The sequence below is a fragment of the Onychostruthus taczanowskii genome, unplaced genomic scaffold, assembly GCF_017590055.1.
Source record: "Onychostruthus taczanowskii isolate IOZ18803 unplaced genomic scaffold, ASM1759005v1 scaffold34, whole genome shotgun sequence".
Taxonomy (NCBI): domain Eukaryota; kingdom Metazoa; phylum Chordata; class Aves; order Passeriformes; family Passeridae; genus Onychostruthus; species Onychostruthus taczanowskii.
The window spans coordinates 6,362,828-6,371,075 of record NW_024500794.1 but is presented as its reverse complement, the minus strand read 5'-3'; positions in this window follow the sequence as shown (position 1 = coordinate 6,371,075).

Below are 8,248 nucleotides of genomic sequence, written 5' to 3'. Positions count from 1 at the left end.
GTCCCTATTGCTTCAGACTCCACCCTTGCTGGTACTCTGCTCACTCAGAAGGACCCTATGCCTGTAGCTAGGACTGCTGCTAGGTAAGCAAATAGGAATGACATTTTCCTCCCTTGGAAAAAGAGTGAGAGGTGAAGGATGGTCTTGTGACTGAGACACTGAGCTGTGACTCAGGGAAACAAAAATTTCTCTTCAGATCTCTGTTGCTCAATTCTTGAGTGACCTTGACAAGTCGCAGCTACTATTTCAATTCCTGGTTTTGATGTGGAGAAGATAATGGTTTCTTGTTCTTTTGTCCAGCTGTGTCAGTGTTCGACTTTTTGTGCCACGGACTTCCCTCATTTGTGTGTCATCCAGCACATTTAGCCCTTAACTGTGGGTGAGCCTTTAGGCACTATTATGGTATCCCTAAGCAGGAACAGCAGTGGAGCCTGTGGAGTGGGGCATGCATGGGCAATACACTTATTCCGACAGCTTCCTGCTGGCCCTGTTCTGTTGGTGCATTTTGACTCAGCAAAGGCTGGCACAATCTCTTGAGTGTGGACTCCCTGCTCTGAGCTACAAATAACTACCCCAGCCTCAAAAGGACCAACAGCAGGTGCTAAACATTCGCTGTCAGATGCTACATTGTAAGTGAAGGCAAAGAGTTTAACCTACTTTGTATACCTTAGCCAGGATGTCGAGATGTGCTCTCAGTTCTGCTGACACAGACCTGAGGGGAAAAGCTAAATCAAACTATATAACCCTCACTACAGAGGGCTTATGGGCCAGAGAAGTGCCAAATGCCCAACAGTATTTGGAAAGGAGTTGATGGCAGCAAAGCAATGTATGTTTTGGAAATTATATATAAAATTCCTGTCATTGTATAGGGAGGTGTCTGAAAAAAACAGAAGCCACTTATTCAAGACAGACTGCACTGAGAAATCAGGTGGGAGATGAGGGGAGAATATGTCTCCATGAAAAAGAGGTTTTCCCCAGTAGGAGTCACCTGTTAGGCTGTTCTTGGGCCACATGATTCCAAGCTAGATCAGATACTGAGGAGGACTTGATGTCACCAGAAATCAAGAAGGGTAAAGCCCTGTATGAAGGGGAACCAGAGAAAAAGCAGCTTAAAGCTGTGACCCAGAAGGTTCCTGCTTCAGGATCTAAACCCGGGTCAATTCTTCTATACCCTGCGCAGAATAAGTCCTGTGGGATGGGACAAGGGGAACTGTGAGTGAAAAACTGGAGGGAGGACAACAGAGAAAGATCTTGTAAAGGAAATGAATGGGAAAAAAGGAGTAGGTGAGAATGTTTGAGAGAATAGGGTGAAGAAATGAAGTTAGGAAAAGAGGAAAAATTGAGAGGAGGTAAAAAGACAGATTTTTAGTGGCCTGTGGAGATGCAATTGTTGAGCCAGGTGTACCTGGAAGCACACCTTGAAAGATGTATCTGTGGCCACCTGGTAGGCCTTGGAGAGGAATATTTTGTACACTCCTCTTACTTTTTGGTCTGGATTAGGAAAAAATTTTATGAAGGCTCAGTTCTCTTCTTTAGGATCCCTGAATACCAGAACAAACTAAAATCAAACTGTTTTCCCAAGCACACTTATAAAGAGTGGCATTTTTATAATGCTTTGAATTCCTTAAACTCCTTTCTCTGATTTGAATAATCCCTACAAAGCTATGTGATTTCAGGTATATCTTGCTGACAGCAAAGGCAAATTTAGGGTATGAGGCAGCTTTACAGAGATATCCTAAGCCCAGGACAGGGTCTTCTTTCATCAGGAAATAGCTTTACAGGCTCTTCCTGTTTTTCTAGGCCAGTTTGAAGCTTAGTGCTGGCTTAGATCTAGTATGAAGCTTCAGTCTTCACTTCAGTCTTTCACCTAAGCCAGCCACCTGCTGATTCTTCCTACTCAGAGTATTCTCCGTGCGTGTGTGTGTGTGTGAGGTTCCTCAAGAGCTATGGCAATTAGCATCATATTTCCTTGTTTTATTGAAAGTTTCTCAGTAGTCAGAGGTTCTATGTCAGAGTTATGGGTTTAACCAAAGTTCAGCTTTCTTTTTATTTAGTTAGTGTAACTTTCCCTGATGGTTGTTTAGAAGAGTTTTAAAACATGAAAATTAGAAGTTTAAAAGCCAGAAAAAAATTAAATAATTTTGAAAGAATAGTTTTAAGTGAATCCCATCATTACTAGTTGCCTAATTTGTGATTTTTAAACAGATTGTGTTTTTCAGAGATTCTGGAAAGGGAAAACGTGATAGTAGCCAGTGTATTTGTGTAATAAATTTTCTGCAGGTTTTTAAAATAACTTAGGTAAATGTGTGATACAAACTGTCAGGTTACTTTCTTTCTTTGTGTCTATTTTTTTCCAAAAAGCTGTTTACTTTGAAATAGAGTGGCCAAAACAAGTGAAAAGCTTCACAAAAGTAACTCACAAATGGAAGCAAAGATGAGGGATTCTTAGAATTATGCAATCTCCATAGATAAATATATTCCATTGTCTGAATTGATCATGCTGGGGTTGCACATGTGTCCTGGCATTTCCATCAGCATGCCTCCCACTTTTAAAAAGCCTTAAAATGTTGTGGTATGCTATAACAAACATGTCAGAAATTGTGCTGCCCAGGCCCAGCAATCACCTTTGCCTCTGACTCCTACAGAGTCCCCTGGTGATGCACAGTGACACTGCTCCACACATCCAGGTGTTTTACTTGGCCCTCCAGATGAGCAACTATGTCCAACCCCAATTAATCTTTGACTGCAGCATCAAAACCAATCAGACCTTAAAACACTTCCTGACTAAATTAGCAACCTCTATTTACTGCTGCTTTTACTGTAATTCATTAATAACACTGAAGAGCTTTCACTTTGAAAGCACCTCACTGGCTATTAAGGGCCACAGCACACATTATGGAAATACAATTGCAGAACTGCAATTGTAGCTTGGGTGGCTCTGGGTCTTGGCTCTGTCTGCCGTGCCTAACAAATCCAGCCTGCAAACCTAGAGAGCATCTAGGAAGTCTCAGGGTGTCTGTCCCCTCCAAGCCCCCAGGAGCAGCCAGCAGGTATGTCCTCACCTGCCAGCAGCCCGTTCTCCTGCTGATACAGCCGTGCTCAGCCTCTAGCAAGACCAAAGTGGGGCAACACCGAAGTGCTGCTGGCAGTGGAGGTGTGGAGAGAGGACATGGATGTGCCAGGACACTTGGCCCAGCAGAGCCTTTCTTAGTTGTGCTAGCACAGTGAGGAAAGCTCAGCTGGCCTGCAAAGGCAGGTTGACTGCTGTTTTATTACTGATCCTTCAAATCAGTTCCCAAATGTTCCCCTTCCACTTCCATCTGGCTCTGGATAGAAACATATCAGCCTCTGAACACAAGGCTGATGAAACCTGTTGCTTTCTCCTTCCTTGCAACATGAGGTGTATGATAATGTAATCATCAATAGGAGGGACTGTCCAGAATAGCATGGGTGCAAAAATAGTATGTCCTCTGTGTGTGTGTGTGTTTTCCCTGTGACAGCCTCCTATTTCATAATATAGTCAAGGCAGGGTTTCTCTTGTTTCCCTACTTGTGCAGAAGTCATTGTAGATGGTCAGGAACCATGTGAAATTCTCCACATCTACAGGAACCCATATCCTGGCTCCTGTGCACTCCGCAAAACTAGAAATCAAATCCACTGGGCAACAACAATAGATGTTGCTCAGCTAGAAAACTTGACTCACTATCAAGAAAGAAATTAAAAAATATTGAAATGAAAAGCATTTATCTTAAAAGCCCATTGGACGCTATTCCCCAGGCTATCTGGCACCACAGTCGGTCTCCATCGCAACAGCATCCACACAAGTTGTAATCAGGACCAAGTGGTCACACTGGTGGCTTCTTTCCACACTTCCCAGGCTGCAGCACAATAATAACAACAGCATCTCTTGCATTTCATATTGTCTGCAACCTTAGAAACACCAGCAGAAAACAAAATGCTATTAAAGAGGCTCTACCAGTGAGACAAAGCTGATTTGTGGCCTAAAGGGTATATGAGTAAAGATTTAAATGGTCATTTTGGTGCTTGCTTAACTCAAGTTACAGCCATCCACAGCCATCTACACTATTTCCATGCTGGTATTTATCTGGGCCCATCTTCTGGCTTTTCTGGTGTTTTTCTCATTCGCCTTGGTGCACTTGAGAGCTGGCAGTGCAGAGAGCACTGGGGTGACCTGAAAAGAGAGGGAGAAGTGCAGTTATCCAAGCCTGAAGAGAAGGACACAGAAACAACACTTGGCAGGAATACAGAAGTCTCAGTAAAGAGATAGAAGGCATAATGAAATCAGCAGACCTACAGTATAGGGCCAAAGCTGTTAGAACCCAAGATTTATGATGTCCCACCAGGTATGAGAAAGGCGGACTTTTTTCCTTATTTCTGTTTTCCTAAATCGATGGTATATTATGACAAGACTCCCTTGGCAGTGGATTTGCATGAATAATGTGGCTGTATGTACCCAAGTAAATAATATTTTTTTCTCAAACATTCCCAAATGGTGTTTGTGTAATTCTGAAGTCTTAAAATCCTACCTGCCTGGCAAAAGTTTGGCTGCAGGAATCAAAAGGAAGTGATGCATCCTGCAGGACAGAAAACCCTCTCCAGGACTGCAAGTATGTGGAGATTCCAGGGCTGCCCAGAAGAGACTTCACCCACTGTGTATCTGAAGCTACTTCTTGGTTGACAGCAGCTGTTGGATACTCTGTGGCACCACAACAGACCAAATTGCTTCAGGAAACAGAAAACTGTCAAGCAGATGCTGCTAGGACATTCATGGTGGGAGGAAGTACTAGGAATTTTTATTTAGGTACACTATTTTCAATAGTGACACTCTATAAAGGGCGTTTTGAAAGAGCTGCTCTGTCTTTGCTTATTAAAAGCATCTTCAGAGGTGTACAGCTGCAAGATACCATGTGAGAGCATTGGATCAACACCTGAGCAGGGTTCTCTTTAGGGTCTCCTGTCCAAATACTGACAAGTGGAATTCAAAAAGAACGAACAAGCAGGAGCACAGAAAAGTGGAATAAATAACTAAAATATTATTTTGTGTCAATGACAGAATAACTAAAAGAAACATGTTGAGCTACTTATTTCTAAAAACTTAGTCAGAGAGACCAGTTACCAGGCAGCATCTCTAGAAAGGGAAATGCTATGTAAAAGTGGTTTGTAACTAATTAAACTGGAATTTTTTTTTTTTTCAGTTTGATGCTCTGTCATTGCTAACAGGAAAAACAGAGAGGATGTTGTGGTAACTCAAAGATTCTGGTGTGACTAAGGTACTTAAAGTGGCCCATATGGATTCCAGACCACCCACCAACCCACCCCAGCCCTTCGTCAAGTCAAAACAAAGCATTACATTTTTGAAGAGTTGCAGCTATGGCAAAAAATACAGACCTCTAAAAAGCTTATTATTAGACATTGCCAAGACAGTTTTTTTGATGATAATTTCTGTTAATTTGGCAACACAAATAAAACACCAATATTTTTTATATGGTACGTGATGTGAGGTGGAGGCTCTTTGGCAGGTGTTCATTTTCAGGGCTCGTCTCTCATAGGAGATGAAGGGGGCAGGACGTGGTGGCATGCTCTCACAGTTGTAAATTCTCACACATTCATCTCAGTGAGACAGATTGTCCTTTCTACAATGTGGGAATAGTGCCCTAGAAATGACCAGCACAGAGCCAGTGTGAGGTCATCACTGAAATTCGGGGTCATGGGCATCTGTTCCTTATAGAGCAGCAAGAGACATCCTGTTCCTACGCAGCTGAGTTTCTACAGGAGAACAAAAAAGTCTGTGGTGTGCAGCCAGGACTACTGCTCCTGTTCCAGATGGTCCATGGAGAAATTTTCTAACCTGAATGATCTAAGAGCCAAATTGCCATTTACATGTAAAATTAAACTCCTAAGCAGTTTGTGCTATGCCTGCAATTAGTTTTACAGCTGTTAGGTTTCTAGTTTTGAAATCAGTGCCTTTATTATGTCCCCAAAGATGGTCCTTTCCCCAAATGTGGCTTGTTGGCTGAAGTCGAAGTGCCCAGTGGAGGCTCAGTCAGTGCTGTCCTCAGAGTCTGATACAGTGCCCTATGAAATATCTTTGTAGGGCATTTCTGGAGGCTGTTGCAACACTCAATAAACCCTTGTATCATATTCTCATGACTCTATTTTCAACAGTGTTCTTTCATTATAGCAGGCAGCACCTGTGATTTTCTGATTCTGAAGCCTTGAGGTCCCAGTGCACCTCTGTGCTCACACGTCTATTGGGACACATCATACTTTTACTTCTGATTTTATGGGGATTTATCTTTCTTTAGCCAGAACTTTTTGATTAGGATTAGCTATACAACACAGTTTACATCATGTTGAGTTTGTTTGGATTTTTTTGGGGCCGGGTCTGACAAAACCAGATAAGGAGGCTGAGCATTCAAGGAAAAGCTGATAAGAGTGATTAATTTCACACACAAAAAAAGGAGAAACAATAGAAATGTTAGTTTTGTACCAGGAATCAAGAAAATGTGTTGGTTTTTTTTTATTTCTAGATATTTTCTGTAATCATCTGAGGTGATGCACAGAGGTGTTTTCCTGTCTTTGGAATTGTTCAGCTCACACTATCCTTGTTGTCCTTGCTGTCATCTTGTAGCAATTAAGTAGGGAAGGTTCATAAGGTAAGTCCCAGATGAAAAGGGAAGGAGCAACACAAAGTGTTGCTCCTCTGGCTGCTGTGGGGTGAGGTGGCTGTGGTTCATGCATCATCCCCATAAGAGCTGGCAGGAGCAGATGCTTCTGAGCTCAGGTCATTGACTGCCCACCTGCTTTCAGCATTTGTCCCAGCCAAGTTCCTCCTTGAGGCTGTGGAAAGGATTCCTCAGTACATGGAGGCAGGAAAAGTGCCACTTGTAGGGCCAGGATTAAAGGATCAGAGCTTGCGGGAGCAGTTTTGGGCTATTGGGATTGAACTCACTGTCTGTTCCAAAATAATGGACAGCACTGCAAATGAGGGTGGGTTCTCTCTCTGCTGAGAGGATCTTTTAGCATCTTTGACAAGCGGTCTGATCTTTGAAGCCTGATGCAATGTGTTCCAGATTTTCATGACAGGGAAGATACAAGCCTGTAAGAGGGTCATGGAAGGGCAGAGTGTTGGGTCTATTTTTTTGCTAAGAGGTGTTGTTAAGAGTGGAGTCTTTTATTTCTGCCATTTAACTTGCGCATGAGACACCCAGAGACAGATATTAAGACATGGATTATGACCCAGGAACATCAGACTGAGCAGAGCAAACTCCTCAGTGAAAGAAGAGAGGGAGAGAATAGCTGGAGCAAGTACAGGTCAGCTATGCAGAAGAGAAGCAAAAGGGCTGTAGGCTTTGAAGGCCAGGGGCACCTGTGTGTACCTTCTGCCTGCTTTTCTGAAGTGGGACTGTAGGAGAGGATCCTGCATATTGAGACAATATTTCATGATGGCAGATTTTGGGAAGCTCTCCAAAATTGTGACAAGCCAAATCGCAAGAACTCTGATGGATGAATCTCCAAGTGTTGGAAATTATCTGGTTTGTCTGCACAGAGAAATTGCAGAGGCTTTAAATATCCTGGAGTCAAAGCTCTGTGATCTCCACTGTGAATGAAGATTATATTTGTATAAAGGTGCATGATGCCAATACAACCATTTCAGTATGTGGTGGGGGCTGGAGAAAGAGAGAACACACTTCCAACTGAAATAGTTATGCCTGTAGAAGAAAACAGTGACTTGGAACTACTTAAGCAGAATATATTTATCATACCAACTAGCTCCAAAAGGCTGAATTCTAGTCATTAGGAGATTAAATTTATATCCTAGACTAAAACTACATTTGAGACTGTAATAAACTGGTTATGTCCTTTCTACTGGCTTCTGCCACACGTGCTAGCTCTAAGGAGCTGGAGGAAACTGTCCTGAAGGAGGGGTAATTTTCTTTTTTGTTCTAGTTCCTCAGCAGACATGGCTGTGGAATTCTTTATTGGCAACAATATATGTCATAGCTTCAGTAATTCACATGGGAGTGGATTTCAGGTTAAAAGTTACTTAGATAGACTTAGCATTTTTGCTCGAGTCCCCTGGCTTCCCAAGCAAACATGAATGATTCTGGATTTTCTCAGATCTTCTGAACCAAAACAACTTTTATGCGGATAGATGGGCTGACTATATAGAGGTGTACAGTACCTTTCTGTACATACACATCTGGACTTGGGCTTAAGCTCCACT